The following is a 26,283-nucleotide window of genomic DNA, read 5'->3' on the forward strand; positions in this document are numbered from 1 at the left end:
AAAAAGCGTCAGGTGAATCACGTCTTGGCTGTTTGATCGAAACTGCATACAGGAGCCTGCTTGTACCCTGAAATAAAGGCTTTCCACCTTCAGTGTGCGTTCGAGTGCTGCTCAATTGGTGGTATGGCAATTTGGAGCATCAATATTTGACGGCAGCTAAGCCATCGAGCCTGCGCCACCCCGTGAAGAGAGGGGGCCAATAGGCACAATATGTGTCGAGCCGCAATGTGGGGTGCACACTAGGGATTAAAGCGGATGCCGTTTGTGGTTTCTCATCTGAGGGCTTGAAATATTTACAGAGATTAGTGCACCATCTGAGGTTTCACTACCCCGGAACTTCAGTATCTATAATTCCACGGGTCATTGACAGGCCCATCTGGGGCATGTAATTGGCATTAAGAACGGAGATCGGAGGACGCATCCATTACTGCGACTGCCTCTGAGGAAGAAAGATACACTTTTGAAACGCGTCAGGTGAATCGCGTCTTGGCTGTTTGATTGAAACCTCATACAGGAGCCTGCTTGGACCCTGAAATAAAGGCTTGCCACCTTCAGTGTGCGTTCGAGTGCTGCTCAAGTGGTGGTATGGCAATTTGGAGCATATATATATATATATATATATATATATATATATATATATATATATATATATATATATATATATATATATATATATATATATATCTCACTGGTTTTCAATTCACCTATTGGTAAATATAGGTGTGCCTCCTAATTGATCTGTGATGCTCTATGTATATGCTGGCATTGCTGCTGTGATTTTTATTCTAAAACTTATTGGTTTTTCTATACTGCTGACTTCCCTCGACTATTAGATTAGTATTCAAATCTGATCGACACAATATTCGCACACGATAACTGTGGTAAGTGTCATCTTGCTATCTAATTGGTTTGCATTATTGGTTTGTCATTTCAAAATGGAAATTCATTTACCTAATGGAAACTCTGAATGAAATGTGATAATTTTACAGACTGGTTTGTAATATAATGGTGTATACAAAGAAGCAATGCTAAGATGGCGTCCGATTTTGGTTTTCACTACATGGTGTTGCTATCAGTCTCTTTTCTTTGGTGTTGAACATGGCTTCAAATGGAGACGCAATATTGTTTTGTTTCTAGCGTGACCAAGGCAATAGCAGAAACGCGTTGCTTGTGCAGCAAATAAACTATTTTTCTGCAACTCTCCAAGGCGTCTGTGCTTATCTCTGTCATTACAGAGTATTGGTGTAGTTTTTTATATATATATATGCAGGCTCCAGTTTCCCAAAAATACCCAGCCGGGTTTACAGGAAAAAACAGCACTCACACGGGCAGCAGCAGTATATTTAGCAAAACGGTTTATTCAAAAAAGCAGACGCGTTTCGGGAATGAAATCCCTTCGTCAGTGTTACCATCAGAGCGCCATAAATTACACCCTTATCTGTGTTCATGCTATACATCAACACAAACAAAGGACTGATACATTTAGGTATATGCAGCGCGCCATCTTTGAACGCATACGTTCTATACATTTTGCCAGCATGAGATATTGAAATCCACAATATTTAAATTGTATTTAAAACATCCGCAAAGACGTTAGTGCATTTACACATTAAACAATCTCGCCGTGTATCGGCAAAGGTTATAAAGGACAATGAAGTCCAGAAAACACACACGTACCTGAGAGACAAGGCATTTCAAAAATGCATAATTAAAGCAAAAAATCGCTATATTAGAAACAAACGCTCTACTGAGCAAAATCTTGCCGTGGATCGGCAGTTGCAACCTAATATCAGGTTGCTAGGTTCTCAGGTCAGTGAAAAAACAAATCACATATCCCACTTTGACACTAAAACTTACTTTCACTATGTACATCTTCAGAGTTTCACCCAGTCACATCATCAAAATTATTGCAAACAGTTTAGCACGGTTACTCTTATATCGTAGAACATAATCTTAGCCCAAGTGAGAAGCAAGTTCCTCCCCCATATTCAGTCCCTTCGGAGCCCTGGTCTCAAGGTCTATAATAAATCTAGATTCTAATCTTCTCAGGACCTGTAATCGATTGCCTCCTCTAGGGTTTTCAATCACTTGATCTAGGCAGAAATATCTTAAGAGATTCCTATCACTCTTGTGTTTGATGGCAAAATGCCGTGCTACTGGATAGCTGAAATCTTTATTAGCAATCGCCCGCATGTGTTCCAATATCCGGAGTTTAACAGGGTTGATGGTACTCCCCACATACCTCAACGAACAAGGGCAGACCAAACAGTAAACTGCGTGGTCTGTGTGGCAAGACATAGATTTTGTGATTTTCTTGCCACCTTTGCAACCTGGCACATCATATGCTAAAGTTCTTTTGCTTGCTGAGCAGGCTTTGCATTTCCCGCACGGGAAGAAACCTTTTGCGTCTTTCAGAGTTCCTAACTGTTTCTTCTCTGATGGGAGATAACTATGGACCATTTCATCTCGCAGCGATCTTGCCCTCCTAAAGGTGATAGAAGGCACAGCAGGAATATCTGGACCTACAATTGGGTCAGATTTAAGAATGTGCCAATGTCTGGACAAGATGGATCTTAATCTAAATAAATCTGCAGCAAACGGTGTAATCATGCGGAATTGAGTCTCTTCAGAAGGGGTAATCTTTTTCTTTTCAAACAATTGGCTGCGAGGTATCTTTTTGACTTTATTCAAGGTTTCTTGAAGCAAGTTAGAATTGTATCCTCTGTTACGGAACCTCTCAGTGCTATCTGTGGCAGCTTGTTCAAAATCTTCATTATGAGTGCAATTGCGTTTTAATCGTAAAAATTCCCCGTAAGGGATGTTGGAAATAAGTTTACGGGAATGGCTGCTCGAAGCGTGTAAAACGCTATTGCCCGCAGTCGGTTTACGATAGAGTTGGGTGCTGATCTTACCATTCCTCACACTCACTTGTAAATCCAGGTAATAACCTTATCTTTACTGATTTCCCCTGTGAACTTGAGGTTGCACTTATTATCGTTTAGCACTGAAATATACTCATTAGCCTCTTCTATAGACCCATTCCACACTAGGAAAAGGTCGTCAATGTACCTGCTCCAAGCCACTATCTTATTATTCCAAGCGGCATTTCCAGGGGCCCAGGCTACCTGCTCCTCCCACCAGCCTACGAATAAATTTGCATAGCTGGGGGCGAAGCAGGAGCCCATCGCCGTCCCAGAGCACTGTCGATATATAATATCCTGAAAGAGAAAAATTTTGTTATAGAGACAGGATCTTATGAGTTCCAACAGCATCTTATTATGTAGGGCAAATCTCAGTTATCTTTTGTTCAGGAAAAATTCAACAGCGGTGAGTCCTTGTTCGTGGTCTATACAAGTATAGAGACTTGTTATGTCCAGCGTAATCAGTATATATGAAGGTTGCCAAGCAACAGACTCTACAAGATTTTGCTCAGTAGTGCGTTTGTTTCTAATATAGCGATTTTTTGCTTTAATTATGCATTTTTGAAATGCCTTGTCTCTCAGGTACGTGTGTGTTTTCTGGACTTCATTGTCCTTTATAACCTTTGCCGATACACGGCGAGATTGTTTAATGTGTAAATGCACTAACGTCTTTGCGGATGTTTTAAATACAATTTAAATATTGTGGATTTCAATATCTCATGCTGACAAAATGTATAGAACGTATGCGTTCAAAGATGGCGCGCTGCATATACCTAAATGTATCAGTCCTTTGTTTGTGTTGATGTATAGCATGAACACAGATAGGGGTGTAATTTATGGCGCTCTGATGGTAACACTGACGAAGGGATTTCATTCCCGAAACGCGTCTGCTTTTTTGAATAAACCGTTTTGCTAAATATACTGCTGCTGCCCGTGTGAGTGCTGTTTTTTCCTGTAAACCCGGCTGGGTATTTTTGGGAAACTGGAGCCTGCATTTTTCACGCGAACACCATCTCGTTACTCAGCACCCGCCCTGAGAGTGACTCACGCATTTGGTGTTTTGGAGCTTTAATATATATATATATGGTATAAATAAATTGATATTTATACTACTGTAGAAACATGCAGCAAGAAAATAGCATCATGAGATTTTAAGGCATTAGTGTAAAACTAATTTGATCAGTGCATTTTACTATAGATTATTCCTTTAAATCTGTTGACCATGTTTAGAAATTTTTTCTAGAGACTAAAGTATTATCAACTACGGACAACACAACTGAGTGCCTTCGGCAGTTAAATGACAGGAGATACTACACCCCTCTTAGGGAAGATCCGACTACACAACTTATCACTAAAGTCAGGTCCTTAGTGATGGAAGCCCTCACACAGGGATGGATTACCAAAAATGAATCAGAATTCCTCACAAATGACAACCCCCATATCCCATACTTCTACACCCTACCAAGCATCCACAAGGGTACCCTTCCACTACCAGGGAGGCCCATTGTTTCAGGGAGCAGGTTGGTGGTGGAACTCCTGTCTAGGTTCTGCAACCATTTTCTTAGGCCTCTAGTGAAAAACACACCTACATTTCTACAAGACACTAAAGATGTCTTGAGTATCGTAGAGCTACAAAACAAAGAGGGCCCCCATCTGGATGCTCTTATAACCCTGGATGTTGAGGCCCTCTACACTAATATTCCACAACTGGCCACATTAGAGGGGGTAGAGGAAATACTAAGCTCTACTGAATGGGTAGTCCAACACCCATTTCATTCATCATGGAATGTGCACATGTTGCACTTACACTTTCAATTTGAGGACCTCATCTACCATCAAACCCAGGGGACTTCCATAGGGAGCACTTTCGACCCTAGTCTCACATGTCTCTACATGTCCGACTTTAAGGCCAGGCACATCTTGCCTGCTACCAACACGTACAAGGAACATGTTGTCCTTTGGCGACGCTAAATTTACAACATCTTGGTTTTCTGGAAAGGGGACCTGAATATAATACCCCTTTTTGTTGCATGAATCAACAGTCTTAACCCCTTCCTTCGCTTTACTGCCAACATCTCAGAATGCGAAATACCATTCTTGGATCTCTTAATAAATCGTACCACCACAGACTGGTAACAAGGACTTAAAGAAAACCGACCGACAGTCATAGCCCCCTACTCTTCAGTAGTTTCCATCCTAAGGCAATACGTGATAACCTGCCATATGGACAATATTTGAGACTTCGACATAATTACAGCAACCTGAAGGATTTTAAAGTACAGAGCTGACATCCCATCTGGCTAGACGGGAATACCCAACGAAAACTATCCATATGGCCTGTAAGAGGGCACGCAATGCAAACAGGGAGGCACTTTTAGAAACTAAGACCAAAACGGACACAAAACAAATCACGTTTGTCACCACATACACCCCTGAATCTAACATGATCAAAAGGATCATAAACAAACATTGGAGGATCCTTAATATAGGAGACTTTACAGCTGATCCCGCGAGATTCGCCTTCAAAAGAACTAACAATCTGAAAAACGTACTCATTTGAACGAGACCCAAGAAAAAGCCACCCATGAGAAACCAACTATGGGACTTACTGCCAGTCACAGGCCACTACCAATGTGGTCAGTGCATAGCCTGTCCCCTTACTAAGACAAGGAAAACTGTCACTCTCTCAGACACCTTCACCTGCCACCAAACAAAACACACCAATTGCAACACCCGCAATTGTGTTTACCTAATCAAATGGCCTTGTGACCTCATGTATGTGGAAATGTCAACTTGCCCTGTAAAAACCAGAATCACAAAACATCGTAGCAACATCAGGTGCAGGAAAAACAACACAAAGATGTGCGCCCACTTTACAAAAGTAAACCACACTGCTAACAACATACTTTGGACCATTTTGGAATCACATCCTCCAATCAGCAAGGAAGCCCTCTTTAGAAAAGAGCAAGAATGGATTTTCAGAATTTCGAGCCACACTGGGGGCCTCAATGACGACATCCCATGGGTGGTATTCAATAACACCTAACTACTTTTGGTAACACTCCACCCAGAAACACCACAGCTGTTGCATTAACATCTCTCTTTACTGTTGCCTGTACTGTCTGAATGGCACCATCATTGATTACTTTTATCAAACCAGTCCCCCTATCCATACCAGCTTCTTGCTGACAACTACACTGTTGAGCACTTAGCACAGGACATCACAATACTCTATAATTTTAATTGATGCTTGCCTCTGCGCCCCATTAGATCCCTGTCCCCAAAAATTTTGAACAACACACACCACCTTTTTAATAGCAGGCGACTTTCATATGTAATTTAATTTGAGCAGTGCTACACACAATAGCCTCTCAATAAAGCTCTATTGAAACTCCCAAGATGGCCGCCCTCCATCACGTTCTAGTGTTTTTCGCTAGTACGCGATGACGAAACACACCTAATCTCAGCGCTGGAAGGCAGAGCCATGGGACCACCGCTAGTTGCGTGCCACCATAACGTGAGTACTGACCTAAATGCGACCACAGGCCAGTGATTTAACAAGAGGCTGGCAAGACTTTGTTTGCCTGTGTTAATTGTATTTTTCAGAATCAAGCAACGAGGTTCTCTTTTGGCAATCCGGTCAGTATTTGACCTCATTACAAGGGGTGAGTGGTTGTGTGTGATCATGCTCAAATGGTATGCGATGTGCACAGCTACGATAAAGCTGCCAACACCATACCGGTGTTAAGTATTCACTTTGTTGAACCTAATAACTGCGCCGGCATGTGGGGGAATTGCACACCTAACAAACTAGATTACTGGGGGTACATAAGAAACACGCTGAGTCTTGCCTCAAGTTCTTAGTGAAACTACAGATACCATTAACCCTTGGTGACGGGCCCTTTGTCACTTACCTAACGGCACTAGGTATGTCTTTGTGAGAGTATTACATCATCCCATATGATCACATTGCCAAACATGTGCACTCTTCCATACATTTTTCATCTGGTTCGGGTGTATGTAATCCAAGCGTCTTGCTATTCAGTACTCTGAGATGTGCACCGAGCCATATTTGTTTTTAACTAACCAATGGTTTATTTTATCCACCACCAGCCTCCCCCGGCAGCAACAAGTAACCACATGTAATCACTGCACCATTGGTGGATTATGTTGCTATCCAGACCCAGTTCTGGAAGTATGGGAACTGTAATAGTTTTTATCCCACCTCATCCTTTTCAGGTCTCAACAGTCCAGGTTTTCAGTCCTGGAACACCCAAAGCTATGCTGGTGACAAGACGGTACTGAGCACTGGCTCTGCGGTAGTGTTAGAGTTAGGATAACTATACTCCTTTTAGACACCGGTCTTGAAGAATTACCGATTGACCCATTAGGGGCAGAAGGCGAGAAACATGTCGACCATTTATACTTACTACACCCTGTAGGATCATTGGCTCCAGACAGGGCTCACGCATTCTTAGTTAGGTTAGTACATCCCAAGAATAGCATTTTTCCATACTGGGCAGCACTAATTCTATTTCAATTCACGATTCACACTCACTTCACTACCCTGACCACATACCCTCAACACCCCTTTGCGGGTGCCCGTCGGGCATTGCAACGCCGGCTCGATGAGGAGCACAGCCCAATGATGAAGCATGACATCCTTCGGGTATGTGAGGGCAGTCCATACGAGACCTGTACACTCCCCCCTTCCCATCGAAACTGCACATTTTTTTCACTTACGTACTTTTTTAGGAGCATTGTGCATGACCTACTAAAAAGCTCCTGGTTTCTCCCTTTTGATTACCAGCATGTAAGCATAACTTCAATGCCACAAAACTAATATTCAATACTGTAAAGTTTGTAGAATGGATTTCACAAATAAACTAGAGATCTCCGCACAACATTGGTTAATGCCTTTGTTCATAAAGCAAATGTACTAGTTAAATTTGGATACATAATTTACACACTATTTTATCTATCGATGTTTTGCAGATTACCGAATCACCCTGTTAAATAGTTAAATTAGTAAAACCAGACAGTAATAAGAAACGTATAGGAAGAGGATAGTAGGGAAAAAGAAATAAACCCTCGTAACCAGTGTTAAAAAGAAGAATCTTTGAGTTCCAATATGTATTAGTCTCCTCTATCCACTCTACAAATTCTCCGTTCCTGCTTGTTCACAGCCTGCGCTCCACAACGTTCCACTGCAGGCTCCCTTCACAGAACCACAAGGTTCCATTGTTCTAAGGTACACTGAAGCCTAACTGAAGGGAAGTACCAACGGGGTGGAGGGGGGAGGGGGACGCGGAGAAGGGAAAAGGAATAATCTATCTTGTGCCAATTGTAAAAAGACTTAAAATGAAAGCCTAAAACAGACAGAAGAGAAAGGAAAATAAAACATGAGATATAATAGGGGTGTTGTAGCAATTACATTTTTCTGTTAATTGCCAAGGTGCTCCACATTGGAAATTAACGGAAAAATGTAATTGCTACAACACCTACAGTAAACATTTTACTTAAGGGAACTGATTTTGTAATACAATTAAAATTAATTCACAGAAATAACTTCAATTCCATTATAATGTGCTAATATGAATTTGTTGGTACTATCATGAAAACGTTTTTCAAAGTTAATGGGCGCATTTATGTCACAGTTCCAAGAATAGAAAATCTGTAAATAGAAGAACTGGGACAATAAATGCTTTTCTAACTGCTGACACCCAAAAACAAGCTCCAGCAATTTTTCAACTAATTAGGAGAATGGGTATTCTTGTCTTGATCTTAAATATTGTAACATCTTATTTTAACAACCATCAAAAAAATGGAAACATTAACATATTTAAACTGCAGGGGACTACAATGTAATTACTTTACAGTATATGGTAATAAATGAGACAATGTAAGTTTCAAGTGAGCTAACTAACTTTAGTCTTGAGTCTAATGAATTCCATAGAAATAATTTATGATTATAATCTTGCTTAGAACTTTTCTAAATATATTGTTACATTATTTTTTCATTAATAAAGCATTCTGTGTACGCAGATTGAGCTTCTTCAAACGTGTGCATACTTCCGTTCTCAAATCAATATTTATCAATATTTGTTACTTGATCGTCGTTTACTCTTTACAACAATGTTTTGTACATTTTATCACTGAAGTGCCAAAGTAATACTACATATGTATATTATTTACATGTGTAAATGTGTGTTGATGGTCAGGCAATTTCATATCAAATGCAGCTATTAAAAATAAGTATGCAGTTCTTAACCTTTTGACTTCTATGGACTCCCACTGAATCGCTACAAGAAGATAAGGACCACGGGGCATATTATCAAGGACCGGTGTTAAAATTATCGCCGTTTTATCGGCAGGAAACTGCCGATAAAACGGCGATAATGGGCTTGATAATACGGCCTTGTTAATTCCCATAGAAGCCCATGTTAACATCAGAACATGGGCTTCTATGAGAATTAACAAGGGCGTATTATCACGCCCATTATCTCCGTTTTATCAGCAGTTTCCTGCCGATAAAACGGCGATAATTTTAACACCAGTCCTTGATAATATGCCCCCACATTCTTAGCAAATTTTATGATATGAACCTCAGACCTACTCAAAAATACAGAAACTAGTGCACAAATACTCAAATTAAAGAACATTTATTTCATTCACAAACAAAAAAAGATACAAAAATTGCAACTTTAATGTGTATCCTGGACTCCAGAACATCACATTGTCATGTTTGATTCTATTGCATGCTCTTTTTGACGTGCATACCAGTGCTTTAATTAAAGCCAGTAATAGTCTATGCTAAATTTATTTTGTTCTATTTGTGCTGCTCTCCCGAATCATTATAAGGATACTAAATTTGATTATACCCTTCAATTTACAATCTTTACATTTAAAGTGTATTTGAAATGTTCTATTTGCTATTTTGAGATATATATAACCTAAAAAGTATGATATTTAAGTGTCTCTGTACCAGAATTGAGTTGTCAAATATTTTTGTTAAAAATTAAAACATTCAGTTTATTTAAAAAGACAATTATTCTAAATAATGCATAATATAAAAAAAGACAAATATGTTTGAGTCTTGACACCATAGTATGCAGTCAAAATTATGAAATCACAAAACATACGAACCGCAATAAAGCCATAATTAAAAGGGGTGGCTTACCTTGATGCTTGGCTTTGATTACACAGATTCTGTCCTCAGCATCAACATTCTGAAAAGAGACAGAGGTGGGCAATGTTAACTATGCTCCTGTAAAACATGTGTTGTTTTGATTTCACATTTTTGCAGCAAATTGCTTGAAACAAACAGTAGAACAAATATTTGAAATCTCTAATGATAAATTGCAGATAAGGGTACCATATACAACTGAAACTATGGGCTGATTAGGATAGCGGGTGGACTTATGTCTGCCCGCCACCCTATCGGAAACAGGACCGGTTCCGACAGAGGCATCACGATGCGACCACTACCACAACGGTTGCAATGCCTATCATTTGCATTTCTGCGGCTGCTGCTGGCTGCAGCACCTGCTTCAATGAAAAAAGGGCTCACAAGCTATATCCCTGCACTACGTGGCAGGCACCATGAGGTGCATGCCACATGGTGCAGGAATATGTAGAGGGGCACAATAGGTGCCCCCAAAACCTAAAGCTTAGGGCCAGGGGGGAAGGGGGCCCCGAATGTACCTTTCCACCTGCCTTTTCATGGCGGGTTACCTCCCATGAAAAGGCAGGCAGAGAAACGGACAACATCATAATCCCTGGTAGGCACCGCCACCGTTGTAGGGATATGATTCCCCTCCGATTCACCAACGTGCTCAAGGGGCCCGTCGGATGTGTGGTGGTCTGTCTTTCCAACTGCCAACTATCCGCCCACCATGGTAATATGGCGGGCGGATAACAATGTCCCAATGGTAGGACAGCCACCGGCAAGCTGTTGGTGGCGGTCCTACCGTCATCATATTCCCCCATATTCAAGAGGTATAAATACTAAGAAAAGAATTGTTCGGAAATATATTTTTAGCATGTTTGTTGGCCTCAAAAGAGAGTCTTTAAAGAGATATTCAGAGGCAGACATCAGATGAAAACATTATTCAATTTACTAGTAGTGTGGTTTAGAGTTGGCCTAATGAGAAAAAGACCAGGTTCCACACCTTCTTTTTAACTCTAATATATTTAACAAGTCAATAAAGCATGGTGAAGTAAATATGGATAAACACAAAAAACTGATAAGCAGGATGCGTGTATTAATCTCAGCCGCCAGCAATTAAGCAGGTTGCATCCTCATCCATTTTTATTGCCCACCAAGCCACCTCAAGACAGGAACGAGCAATGTGCAAATCAGCATTGGTCCTACCCCAGCCACAACTGAGAAGTCAGGTACCCTCTGAACAGGAAAACAAGAAACCACAACCCAGTTTGGCATAGTCCGGGTGCATTATGAAGGTAAAGCTTGGTTCCTGTGATACAATGAACACTGGACTGATCTCTGGGCATACCTTTACCATTTAAGGTTCACATTCATTTAAAAAAGGGGATGGGTGGAATATTTGAATTAATATCAACCACTGGCAATTACTTGGGTTGCATTCCAGGCCACATCTTTTTATAGCCCACCATTGAATCTCAGAAAGCAACCAGGTATATGAAAATCAGCCTGGTACCTGCTGCAAAAGGAACATCCTGAACCTCAAGGTGATGTCCCCACTTAATGGGAACACAACCAACCCCAGAGTAAATGCCAGCATTAACTAGCACTGCCTACCCCCTGCCCCCTTTTCAACTACACCAAAACTTAAAGCAAAGCAGTGAATGAAATGTGTATATTAACCTCTGATGCTACAACATCCAGTACGAATATCATGACTAAATCGGCCGTTTATTAGATCCAATTTTACATCTCCTGTGCATAGAAATGAGCTTGTCGGGTAATGTGTACGTTTTCTGCTGCTCTGGGAGCATTGGCAGTGTTATACCCATAACCAACTTAATTCTAAATTATTAAAAAACTTTGAGAGCAGTCTACTACATGACACTTTTGAAGTGTACTAGAGAAGGAAAGCGTGCCTCTTGACGAGATCTACCACTCTCCCTAGTCATTTGACATGCAGTTGTCAATAACTTATCATCCATTTTCAACTTTATTGGTAATATTAAGTATATTATTTATTTTGGAGCATTTATAAATCGCATCACTCATCACTAGTCTCTAGGTGTATTCAAGGGAATCTACCTATATAGATAATCATTGGGAAAATAGCCAGGTCCTAACTTGTTTAATGGGGTTACGTAGGTTAGGCTCAGTGCCTCACACCTGCGGAAGTATACTGAGTCTAGTCTGCCCGTAAGAAATAATCGCTTCCATAACCAGGCAGTCATGGCCCACGTGTTAAACTGTTTTTTTGGTAGCTGTGTCTTATCGAGCAGAAGCACTTTCTGAGCTGTAGGGTACTTCAACACACAATGGGGCATATTATCAAGGGGGTTTATCTCCGCTTTTTTGGCTTTAAAAGCCAAGAAAGCGGAGATAAAATGATCTCCTTATTACCTAGCTGTCGCTAACACCAGTTAGCGACAGCTAGTAAGAGATAGCGACCATCTTGGGCCCCACTTTGCATGTCAGTGATATTTATTACTAATGACATGCAAAGTGGGCGTGCCAAGATGTTAGCGACTGGAAACAGTCGCTAACATCGCTATCTACTATTACCAACTTTTGGAGATATTCGCGCTAAGCGCGAATATCTCCAAAAGCTAACACCTGCCCTGAGCAGTTCTTAGCCATGTTATCCAATGGGAGGTGGATAACATGGCTACGAGCATTAGCTCGGTAATGCATGAATATCGCTGACTTTTCAGCGATATTCATGCATTGCGGCCGTTTTTTATCGCATTTGCGATAAATCTTGGTAATACCAAGGTTTATCTGCGATAAAAATCGGCGCAGTTCAGCGATACATTTTTGTCTCTAACCAAGCAATAGCGATAATTATCGCTATTGCTTGGTAATATGCCCCATTGTCTTTTACACATAGGACGAAATCTAGCTGTAATCATCACACAAAGTACGCTAAATATTTCTAAACATAACATGCACACATTTCATGACAATCCTGTGTATTTTATGTGGAAACTATTTTGCCAAGACCGATTCTTCATACCTAATTAGAAATTTTGTTTGTGTGGACTTTACTCCCCATTGAAGTATGTATCCTCATAGCAAAGATGCCAACAACTATTTTCACCACAAAGATCAGTATAGGGTACAGGCTTCAATGCCTGATCCTATGGGACTATTCAAAAAAGCCTCAGAGAAGGTCGGCAAGTGCTCCCTGTCCACTAATTGTACCCCAGTGGTTGTACCGTTTGCACTTGGAAAGTATTGCGACACTCACAATCTTTCTGGTACCATCTTCAAGAAGGGCCTCTCTGCTGAGATTAATGCCGTCTCTGTTACCAGCATGACCAGCATTTCCTTTATCTCTGAGCTGATGTGATGTAGAGTTGGAAAGACCTGCCTTATGCTTAGTGACACTTAAGGCCAGATGTAGGAACCCTAATACCGGTCGGTAACGGCCGAAATTACCGAATTTCGGCCGATACCAACTGGTATTAAGCATTAGGGATGTAGGTGGCTACATTTCAGATTTACCGAATCGGTATTTAAGAATTCGGTAAATTACCGAATTCTTAAATCTCGAGTCGGTAAATTACCGAATCTGAAATGTAGGAAGCACTCAAGTGAGTTCTTTTCACCTGTAAGGATTCGTTATTTACCACCAACTACAAGTTAGTGGTAAATAACGAAAACCGTTAAAAAAGCAATTTTGTGCTTTTTTAACAGTGCCATGTGGCACACATACATGCCCTTAGGGCATGTATGTGTGCCACATGTGCACCCATGCACTATTCAGGCGTGCAACCCTTGTAGGTCTTCCCCCCTTACCAATTCGGTATTTACCGAATCGGTATTCCCCATTCATTCCTAGGCCCATAGGAAAAATTGTGGAATACCGATTCGGTGTTTACCGAATTTTACAGATTCTGTAAAAATTACCGATTTAATACCTACATACCATTTACCCATTCTAAAATACCGAATTGGTACAATTCGGTATTTTAGAATCGGTAAATGTTATTTACCTACATCTGGCCCATATATGTGACTTAGTGGGAATTATGACTGGTAAGGTCAAATTAACAATTGAATCAGCTGCTTCAGCCTGCTCACTGATATTTTGATAAACAACTTATTATCAAAATTAGCTAATAACAGGAGTCATTACGAGCTGCAGACATCAGCTTGTTAATCTGGCTTTGGGATGACTGTGGACATTACCCTTTCTTCATTTGTAAAATTAGTTGCACTAGCAAATTATATTTTAAAATAATTGTAATCATTAGTCAAAATAAATAGCATTTTTACCCTATCATCAGTGAGGCAAATCGTACAAACGTGGGTGAAACAAAAACTGCTGGTAAAGTTCTAGTCAGCTTCAGTATTTCTTAGACCAATGGTCACCACTTTAGCATGTAAAAAGCAAAGTGTGCTTAGCACACTTCTGTTTTGATACATGATTTTAAATATTGCTAATTATTATTGTAATGCATCAATAGCAAATCTTTACAGACTATAATGCAAATACGGAGAGAAAGAGGGGAAGTAGCGTTGCCTCGAGTTGAGTTTGTAGAACTCAGTTTACTGGTACAGGGATCATGAGAGAGAGACATATTGGCTAGCAAATATATGGGTTGATGGTGTGGTGGGGAAGCCAGGGAGGAATGGGCTCATGTTAAGTAGTCTATGTGAGGGGTGGCTGGGGTTAATGGGCATATGGTTGTTGCTCTACCAGCATCAGGGAGGAGGCAAGAGGCGAAGAATGAAAACCATGGAGCAGCCTCAAAAGTACTCACTGCTTGGTGCTCCCTCGTGAAATTCATCAAAATTCTATTTTTTGTGAGGGAGGGGTGAGGGGAAGTACTACGCATGTGCCAACTGGGGGAGCACTACTCTTCTCCCTTGAAGCCCAAGTAAGGAGAGATAAGTCAGCCTGGAAGGAGTGGTTGAACAAAGCAATAGCACTTAAAGATTAAGGGAAAGGACTGGTCGGTGATGAAGAAGCAGGATTTATAAAGCACATGGTGACCCCCAGGCATCCCATTTCTTGCTGACTCATGTCTGGGAATACCCAAGATATGTGCCACTGTGTTTTGCACCACTTGTAATTTCCAGGTGACTGCCATGGGAGCACCCAAGTTCCGTGAGTTGTTATAGCCGTTGCGAGAGAGGGTCAGGACCTGAGTTACCAGCCTCCTTGCTAACTGAGGAAGCATGTGCAGTATTTTGTGCAGCATGCACAGGATACCAAAACAACTGGCAGCAAGGTAAGTGGCCTGACTATGCATTGTCAAGGCTTTATCAAGCCAGACCCCCCAGCTTTTTATGGCTGTGCTAGCTACCGGGGGGGGGGGGAGGGTCTTGAGGCAACCCAGCTAGGCCAGAGTCTATTGGGGGGGATTCCTCCCAAGGATCATTAGTTCTGCCCTTGATTTATTGTGCTTAAGGGAGGAAGAATTCATCCAGGTAGCCACTTGTTCCAGACAAGGGTCTAGTGTGGATCCTGCAGGGTCACAATCCAGTGCAAGTGTAAAAAACAGCTGGGTATCATCCATGTAGGACACTATCAATATCCCAACGGGCGTAATGATATCAGCCAAGGGTTGTAGGTACACGCTGAATAACGTGGGGTGAGCGAAGACCCCTGTGGCACTTCGCAGGTGACTGAGTGGACCTCAGAGTAACAGCCTTTATTGAATAGCTGGAAGGAGCGCTCCTTTAAAAAGGAGCCCAACCAATCCAGGCCTTTACCAGACACTGGACCTGCTGATCCGTTCCAGCAGTGTAGGATGGTCAACAGTATCAAAGGTTGCACTCAAGTCCAAAAGAACAACTGTGAACCTAGACCCTTGATCTAATTTCCTCTTGGCTTCCTCCACTGCATCCAAGAGAGAAGTTTCAGTGCTTTGCTTTGGCCAAAAAAGAGTTTGCAACTAGTGTAATAGCGAGTTGATCTCCAGGAAGTATGAGAGGTGTTGGTTTACATGTTTCTTGACCACTTTACTGATGCAAGGAAGCAAGGATATTAGGCGGAAATTCCCGGGACATAAAGGCTCAAGGTAAGGCTTCTCAAAAGGTGCCTTGATCATGGCGTGTTTCCAGGGTTGCGGGACAGTACCCAGATCCAAGAAAAGATTCACCAATTGAAGCAGACTTGTGAAAATTAATTCTGCCCCCTGACCCAGAAAGTTAGGAGGAGCGGGGTCAAGGGGGGACCCAAATGTAATTTGCCCAAAAAGGGCAGTGAACTTGTCCATGGTCAAAAAGGAAATCAGAGATAGTAAGTGAGACATTCTCATTAATGCTGCTCGGGGGAGTAGGACCACAGCTACCTTGCCCTTTTTGGAAGGAACAGTAGATATCAGAGATTCTGGTGTCAAAGAAAGTAGCCAGTGCATTACATCTGTCCTTCGAGGATTCAAAGATAGGACCATTTGAGGAGGGTTCAAGTAGAGCTTTAGTGTTCCTGAACATTTCCCTCGGGGAAATATTAGCTTTGGTGATTCTGTTTCAGAGTAAGAGGACTGAGCATGTTTCATTTCTACGTGGTAGCCCTTACAGTCTCCAAATATGCGTTTTTTAGAATACCTATAGTCCTTTCTCCATTCCCTCTACGTAATTTTGCATTTCCATTTAAAGATCTGAAGTAGGAGGAGTACCAGGGGGCAGACTTCTTCTTTGTACTTTGCTTAAATAATGTGCTGGGAATCGTCAGGTTCAAGGAATTGGTGATTCATTCCATCATTCTCCTGTCAGCATCTTGTAGATTAGGACCCAGTATAGGTAAAGTCTTGGTCAGGAAACTTCTTCAATTCCGGAGATTTAATTACAACCAGCGACAGGCTTCCAGCACGACAGGTTCTGAGTATGGATGCAAACCAGAAATCCTAAGGACTAAGGGGATTTAAAAAAGACACAGTGAAGACAGGACAGCAGGTGGCCCAAGCTGAAGTGCTCGCTTAGCCACCCCATTACTATTTAGGATTCCTAACTGGATAACAGTGGTGTAACAAAACTTAAGGGGGTCCCCTGCAAGGTACATGGAGGGGTCCCCCTCTAGACTCAACCAGGAGCGCCCAGGAAGAAGGGACTGTGCTGAGGGCCCCTCTGGAGCTCGGGACCACCGCACCATGGGGGGGTTGCGAAGTCCTATTTTATGCCACTGTTGGATAATGGAAGCTGGGGGTCGACTGTGGATGAGTGGGCAGCTCCCATATCTGGGTTAATCAGTGTGCAGCAGGTGTGCTGTACTGCGTGCTTTGTCTGCTTATTGCTGATGATAAAGAACATGGATGTGTTCCTCGTTGCTATCTAGGTCTTCCCTAAGTGCTCTGGCTCATTTAGGGCCAGATGTAGGTCGCCCAATACCGGTCGGTAACGGCCGAAATTACCGAATTTCGGCCGTTACCGACCGGTATTTGGCATTTGGAATGTAGGTGACATGATTGTAGGATTCAGTATTTTACCTAATCAGTAACTTAAGGAATCGGTAAATTACCGTTTTCTTAACATACAGATCTGGTAAATTACCGAATCCTTAATGTAGGAAGCATTCAAGTGAGTGCTTTGCACATTTAAGGATTCGTTATTTACCACCAACTACAAGTTGGTGGTAAATAACGAAAACCGTTAAAAAAGCAATTTTGTGCTTTTTTAACAGTGCTATGTGGCAGACATACGTGTGCCACATTTGTACCCATGCACTATTCAGGGGTGCAACAGGGTGTCAATGTGACACCCTGCCACCCTTGTAAGTTTACCCCCTATTACTGATTTGGTATTTACCGAATCGGTAATTCTCATTCATTCCTATGGGCCTCCAGGCCCATAGGAATGAATGGGGAATACCGAATCGGTAAATACCGAATTGGTATATACCGAATGTTGCCGATTCAGTAAAATTTACCAAATCATTAGCTACATACCATTTACCAATTCTAAAATACCGAATCCGTAAAATTCCTTATTTTAGAATCTGTAAATGATATTTACCTGCATCTGGCCCTTAGTTTCTGCGACCAACTTTTGTACCAGAGCAAAATATATCCACTCTGCTCTAAATGAAAGAGTCAGACATGAGGATTCCCTCGGCTCAAGGCACCGTTGCCTCACTCGACTGTTCTGTCCATGCTGAGCACCCGCTCTCAACTCAGCCGATCAGGCAACCAATCTGTAATTGATTACCGCTTGTTTACGATTATAATTAATTCCCTCATCTTACTCCTAATTGAAGCCATGACAATTGCTGATCATCTACACTTCGGACTGGACTGTTCCCACCACCTACTTTTGTACCGGACTGTTCCCATGAGGCACAGAGTCAAAACTGATTTGCATATGGCTGGGTCTGAACTGGGGTGGCAAAGTGAGCTAAAGAACGATGATGCATTCAACACAGATATGTGACTGGGGGTGAGTGTCTGAAAAGTTTCAGTGTTCCGTCCATCATCTCCTTGTTTTGCTAGGAAGATAGTTAGCCATTTGTGGGTGACTCCACCTATTCCAGACTCCTTTAGTCTTTGGATCAGGACTGGGTGTTGTACCGTGTCAAAGGCCGTGCTCAGGTCAAGGAAATTCATTGCAACTGAGCCGCCCTGGTCCAGAGTGGCCCTTAACTCTTCTGTTGCCTCTATGAGGGTGGTTGCGGTGCTACTACTGGGTCTAAACCATTTGAGTTGGTTGCAGGATGGCATGCGTTTCCAGGAAGGCAGATAGATGTTGGTCAACATGCTTTTCAAGGATCCTGCTTACCCCAGGAAGAAGTGAGATGGGGAGGTAAGTTCTCCACCAGGAGAAGGTTGTGGTGTTTTGTTTTAGGAGGGGTGTGACCACCTCGTGTTTCCATGCCAGGGGGACCGTGCTGCTGTCTAAAGACTGATTGAGGAGGTCGTTTAGTTGAATTAGGATGGTGTTTCCTCCTTTTCTTTTCATAAAATATCTGGAGGAGCTGGGTCGAGAGGTGACCCTGATTTGATTATCTTGAGGTTCTCCTGTTATGGCAGTGCTCATATGAGGAAGCACAGGTAGAGTGGAATCAGAATTAACTTCTTTGATTAAAAAATGGCCCTCAAGTACAATCTTCATACCATGCTACTTAGGTTCACATTCTTTAAAATTTGACTTTAGGGCAAAAATAAAAACTCCTGTAGTTGCGACTGGTAGCCTCATTTACGAGAAGAAACATGATGTGGCCCTTAACTGATTCTTCCCTGGCTTCACCATTCCTGATTGCTTTGTTGGATCTGTCCCAAATCAGATTTTGCTTACCTTTAATTGTGCACCTTGAAGGTCCTTCCCAAGGGCTACAGTGGAAGGACCACTGCTCATCTTCTGAGAGAGAGATATTGATCAGTGGTGGCAACCAACATGCTCTGAGCAGTAAGCTGTCAACATACACCTAGAGTATGGATCAGTATACGTCTGCTCCAATCTTCCAGCAGCCTCGCTCTTCAGCATTGTACATTTCTTAAATGACTCTCAAGCTTCATCTGAGAACTGAGTCAGGGCAAACTCTGGCTTTAGATAACATCTATGATAGGTCACAAATCTCCTTCTAGGAGACCCGTACAAAGAACAATACTCTTTTCTGCCAAAACCAATGTCTCAGTTTAGCAAAAATTTAGGGATTAAGGCAAAAGAAAGCCTGCACCACCATTAAACGTCAGTTTGGAGGCTGCAGAATGTCTCATTATTCCATCCACATCCTCTGGTCTCTCCCACATAGCGGGTCCAGTCATCATCATCATTAAATAGACTTTATTGGGTTATTTAAAATGATAAAAAACACTATCAATAAAAAAAGCTTGTATTGAATCAATACAATATTTCCCATTCAATGTTAACATAATACACAGTCCTCTCCTAAATTCATAATAAGAACTACCCTCATAAAAGAGAATGCAATCAGATAGCTAACAAAGATGTTTAAAACTTTCAAAAATGTATAAAATCCTTAAAACATCCACCATTAATCACAAATAGACTTCTATTATCATTATGATTGCGTACCTTGTTTCTGTCTTATAGAATGCTATTATCATTATAATTCTGTGTCTCGTTTCTGTCTAAGTCTTACGCCTCCCTCTTAGCATTTGTTAAAAGGTTAATGCACGTCTAAATTGAGTAAATTGTTTCCCTCTCAACAAAGGTAAAATATATCCCCTCCATTCTGTCTTTTTTCTCAAAGAGTGGGAACTGGGTTGGAAATAAGGAATTGGGAATGGCTTTAGGTGCATATAAACAAGATGATATAAGTTTAGTTATGGCTTTGTATCAGATGTTCTGCCTGGCCTGTCTTGCCTTTAAGACCGAAATCCACATTCTAAGAAAAATCTATGCAATTCTGCACCCTTAGGTTTAGTGACGTTACAAGGGTGCCAGGGGCACTAAAGTATGGAATTTAGACATGCACCTACCCCGTGGGAAGGTAGTAAAAAGTATCCTGGACTCGAGTGCACTGGACTACTCACACCCGTTGTCTGCGTGGGACTGCACCTGTTCTACTGATTGCTACAACCATGAGTAAGTGTACTCCCTTATTTGAATGCAGATTTGCAAATGTTAAAGAATTCGCCAAGGCAGCCGGTGTTTTCTTGAAAGCATCTGTGTAATCCCAATTATGTCCATGTGGAGGCAGTTGTGTCTCCATATTTTACATAATGTGCAGGTGAACATGCCTATGGATTAGCGTACATACACTTTCATTTTGGGAATACAACCTCTCCCTCGAGATAAACTACTTCTCATACACGCCGAGCAGTTTTGCAGGAGTACCCTTCTGTTTCTCCGCTGAAACTGCTTGAATCTTGCCTTTGAGAGGTCTAAACCTGACGGTTTATGTGCGGAATAACTGGCCGAGATGTTTCCGAATACACACAAACTCACAAATGTGTTGGTGCGCACAAACAATCCAAGGTATTCCGCCCCAGAACACCAACTTTCTGTCAGTGGCGGAAGGCGTACTAATGCATAGTATTGCACTAATGTAATGTTATATGACGCAATACCAGATATCCTCACGGGCGCAAAGTCACATTTTGTGAATTCCAAAACTCTAGGGGCCTCATTTATGAAAAGTGACGCATTGCTGCGTGAAAACAGCGATGCGTCACTTTTCACTGCGCCCTCCTTGCACCACCAATGATGCGTCATATTTACAGTATGACGCATCATTGCACAAGGAGTTACAGATACGTCAGTATTTCTGACGTATCTGTATGGCGCAAAAGTGGCGCATTGCTGGAGTGTGTCACAAAAGTGACGCAACTCCAGCAATGTATCCTTTCACATGGGGCAATCCCCATGTGAAAGGGCCTGCGTCAGTCTTACGCCTGCTGTGAGGCTGGCGTAAGAATTTGACGCATTTGTGTCCTAGAAGTGGCGCAGTGAAATCACATAGATTTCACAGCGTCACTTCTACGACCCTTTCTTGCGTCAATACGCCCCCTTGCATACATTATATCAGGCGCAGGTATAATGTGGCGCAAGGGTTTACAAAGTGACGCATCTACCTAGATGCATCACTTTGTATATATGGCGCAACCAGGCGCATTTTTTACGCCACTGGTGCGTCACAAAAAGTGACGCACCAGCTGCGCAAAAGTGACGCATAGCCTCATAAATGAGGCCCTAGAATTCTAAATCAAGCCATTTGAATATACAAGTTCTTCAGGGCTTGTAAAGGGCTATGTGAGTCGGGTCCTTATTTTATGTTGGATATGCACGTGCACTAATGGCAACAGTTGAACACATCTTTTTGTCCAGTCCCATATTATGCTGCAGTATATCACCAGGAAAGCAAAATGCATTGAGTGACCTATTTACAAGCCCTTTGCGCCACCGATACGTCACATTTTCCATGTGAAAAATGACGCACCGTCGGCGTAATGGGCTTGTAAATAATCCCCTGAATCTTTTTGTAAATGTTTTATTTTTATGCTGCAAAATACCATCACATGGGACGACAACCAACATCTTGGCCGAGCTGGCCATCATTGCTGCATCACTAGGTACCAACTGCCTAGTTTTGGGAAGGGTGAACTGCTTCTTCCCTTTGATAATCCATGGCACCGTTCAATTGAGCCAATGTTACGGAAGTCCTATAACAGATTAGTGTATCACGTCAATTAGTTACACCATTGCATTCAAGCAAATATATACAGGTTCGTTTTGCACTATTAAAGTCTTGCCAGGAGATGGCAGCAAAGCGCTTCTAAAACAAAATCAACTTTCTTACTTCGCGCAACGACTTTTGTGTGGGAATGTTTTCATCCTCGAATGAATCTGATTGCCACATCGATTCCGGACGTACCATAAACTATGTGAATTAATGCAGCTCACAAGAGCATCATGCACCTTGCTGGCAATGTTATCAATTGGTCAACAATAAGCAGGGTGCAAGTCCTGAAAAAAGAAGTGGGGGGACTAACCTAGTTAATCAGTATGGAAGTGGCATCGCAGTGCATGGCATCGCAGCGTGTGACATCACGGTGTCATCACAGGACCTGGCATCACAAGCAGTCATATCAGATCTGAAGCCCTCACATATATGTTTAGCAGGGGAATCATCATGAGTACATTTGAGCACATTTCGATTATACTTGCAAACCCTCCTGATTCAGGCAGAGGATTCACACTTTTGTGCGCTACACATAAAACAATGTTACCTTTTGTCAGCGTTAAACTTTCTATAGCCATGGTGCTTTAAAAGAAATAGTGATATTTAAATTATTACAACGCCTGTAAGCGTATATAAATGCTATTTATTTTGTGGAATACTGGGAAAGATCAACGCATCTGACGTTCTAACAGAGCATGCATATCTCGTAAACAGAGCCTGAACTAAGTAAAAAGCTGCCTTTCTTAAGTATGTGTGAAGTGCTAACAAGGTGTGAGCCTTTGTTTCCCCTCTGCTGCATTTTCTTCAGGTGTGAGGCTCCTGACTGCTGTCAGCCAGGAAACTCCAACAAAAGGAGGCCTGATGACTCCTGAGACTCAGCATTTGTTAAGGGCTAGCAGGAGTCAGAAATAAGAGAGCCCCATCCCCGCCTGCAGGTTGTTGTGATGGAAAGCAGACAACAACGGCACTGCTGAATGTGTCCCGGTGTTTGGAAATTACACCGGGACGAATTCAGCATAATTTTTAGTGGGGCCCAACTTCTTAGCAGAATGGACGGCATCCACCCTGTGAAAGAAGTGGGGGGACTCAGTCCACCCGCGTGGACTCCCGACTCCTGCCCTGACAATAAGAATAGAATGCTTTCCCACGTTTTTTTTGGTGTTGCTTGTTTGTCTTTCCTTCTGTCATATGTGACACGGCTGTCAAAGTCGGAGAAAAGATCTGTGATCTTAGAGGGCATTCTACAAACTTCTCATTATCATTTTTGATCAAATAAAGTTATTATGACCTACAGTTTGTCGAATTTTCTTCTCTCGTATAGCTTCCAAATCCAATCCTCAAAAAAGGCACAGAAATGACACTCAATCATGTAAGTTCCTAAACTGTCCCTTGCACTTATCAATTTACAATGTACCCACAACTGGCGCGCTCACTGGTGAGCCCTGAATCTTCTGCACTGCATGGAGGGTTACAGTGGACCACCAGTCACTTCACGGGATGTTACTGTTTCGGCTTGTCAAACCATAAGACATCTTGAGGCAGGAGACCCTATATCATAGAAGATGTTTGAAGAACAATTTGACCATTTAACACCTTCAGCGCGGCGCGAATTTTCGCGCTGTGCTGAAGGTTCTAAAAAACAGGCGTGGCCGTGACGGAACGGTTCCGTCATAAGCACAGCCCAACCGGCGCTCATGACGGAACCGTTCCGTCACAAGCATCGAAGGGGTTAAACAGTTCTCAATTAATGGTCGTGGACAGCTGTCTAAATCGGTAAAACTAACTCCACATCTTCCCACTCAACTTCTTCAAACACGATTCTTCATAGTTGCATAGTTGCAATGTCTAACAATCATGCGATGTGGGGACTGCATTCCTTCCTCAGAAGTTGCCCTGTGCATCTCCCAATTTCCGTCTCTAAAGACAAGCCACTGGAATTCCTTCTCAACAATCTCTGAGGATTATCTTGCAAATACAATGGTGAATAAAAACCAACTATTATCACACCATTCCCTCAAACATGCTTAATTAGAAATGTCAACTAATTTCACACTTGTACTGTCACTCAGTGAACGATTCCTTCAAAGAGGGTGAGTTACCTGCCTTACTCAAAATGGGGCAAGTCACCAGAGTCTAAAAAAACATGGCAATTGCAGGTGCTAACCATCAAACAAACTTTTCATTTGTGACCAAGCTTCTCAGGTTTAGAAGGAAGTTTTAAATCTGCAGCCATTCAGGCCAAACAATTTGAAGATAATAAGCTACTGGCTCGGTATCACTATAGCTTCAGGAGTAGTTGAAGCACTGAAACTAAGTAATCTTAAACTTTTAGATGACATTGACTCCACGCTCAAATATTGTGCTGCATCTTTGCACATCCTGTTAGACCTATTGCGTCTGTTCACCATAACTGATTACTAGAGGCTATGGAGACTCTAGAATCATGCATGCCCATGAAATGGCTTGTGTCCTGTACGAAAGTAGGATCTGCTTCTTAAGGTTACCCCCACTTTTTGCTTCATGTTACACTTTTTTTGACTAGTCTGACTGGGATCCTGCTAATCAGGACCACAGTCTATCTGCTTTCTCCATAAAATGTAATTACATGTACTTAGGTACACTCCAGATTGGATACTGTGTTACCCTTATAAGTCCCTAGTACATGGTACACATGTACCCAGGGCATAGGTACCCCAGAGGCCTCCCATGGGCTGAAGCATGTATGATGCCACCAATGAGAGGCCATGCAATATGGAACTACAGGCCTGACATTGCAGCCTGTGTAAGATGGTGCATGCACCACTTACTTTAGATATCGGTTTACTATATCTATAGGTCACTACACTTAAAACCTATAAGTCACTCCGATAGCAGGCCTTAACAATCCTGAAGGCAGGGTGCTGGGTTTTACGTGAGAGGGTGCCCCTGCATCAGCAGAACACCCCTGCAGCCTTTGGAGACCATTCTCCTGGGTTGTTAGTGACGCAGCAAGACATATAGGTAGAGTTGCATTATATGCGCAGGTAAAATGCTATCTCAAAAACGGCTACAACAAACCTTGTCATGTTTGGTATCAAACACATTGGAATCATACTTCCACACTGGTAACTGGTGTGGGAGGTATGATTCCACCCTTCGGAAGCAACTTCGTGGGTCCCTGATCTTCCCGGTACCCGCCTTCTCGACCCGGACAGCACAGAATGGATGTTGCCGACCTGAGAAACATTTCTGCCCTCCTGCTGCTGAGGCAAGCTTGAGCAGAGGAAGGTAGCACAATAGGCATCCTGTCACAGGGAGGTGTGACCACAACCCAGACAGGCTTTAGTGTATTGGAGCTGGGTGGGTGCACTTCCAAAGAGCCTGAAAGTCTGCACAAGGGGCACGTTTGGTTTCCATGTGCATAGACCAGTTCAAACCAGTCCTGAGAGTTGCTGGCTTCTGCCTTGGTGCAAATCTGGACAACGGATATGGGAGTAACCTCCCCCCTGTCCTGACCCTCCTCTGAATCTGTCCAACCCTCTCCCGTGGGTACAAAAGGGCATACCTGGCTGTAGGACCCTAGATTAGACATGGACAAGATTATGAAGAAGAAACCACTGACCTTCAACCATCTAGACACACTGGACTTTGCTGGACTTCGACTGGGCCCGACTTTGTCTCCCTCTCCATCCAAAGCATTGCCTGTGCCCATGAACCATACAGGCTCTGTGCAGGACCTGTGGAGCATCCAGAACAACTGAAGTATCTCCCTTGGGGTGAAGGAGTCACTCCCCTGCGTTTGCAAGCACCATAACGCAACTGACCGGTTAGTTGATCCTGAGCTCCTATGAACTCTGAAGGCCCAAGCAACACAGACGGTGGGTTCCTAAGTTTTTTGAGGTTGAGCTGCCCTCTCACCAAGTTTGAGGCCAGTATACCTTGTGGGGACCGCATATCCTGAACCCCTGTGCACTGCCTACCTTTGCAAGTGCATATGCTTGTTGGTGTTCCCTAACTGTGTGCATTGGGCAGTTGACAGCCCCAACCTCTGTGCACATTTTGTACAAAGAACATTGGCATCCTTGCATTCTGTGCCCTGCAAGTTGTTACTTTGTAAAACTGCTAGAGGT

The 26,283-nt window shown here is 42.5% G+C and overlaps 1 long non-coding RNA gene across 1 annotated transcript in view; it reads right to left on the bottom strand.

The window, feature by feature from the left end:
* Positions 1-26,283, bottom strand: part of LOC144785340 (uncharacterized) — a 4,610,862-nt gene that overhangs the window by 3,769,410 nt on the left and 815,169 nt on the right. The window contains exon 3 of the long non-coding RNA XR_013601832.1: positions 10,102-10,150. This is a non-coding gene — a long non-coding RNA (uncharacterized LOC144785340). The remainder of the gene's footprint in view (positions 1-10,101; positions 10,151-26,283) is intronic.

The sequence above is a fragment of the Lissotriton helveticus genome, chromosome 10 (assembly GCF_964261635.1).
Source record: "Lissotriton helveticus chromosome 10, aLisHel1.1, whole genome shotgun sequence".
NCBI classification, from domain to species: Eukaryota; Metazoa; Chordata; class Amphibia; order Caudata; family Salamandridae; genus Lissotriton; species Lissotriton helveticus.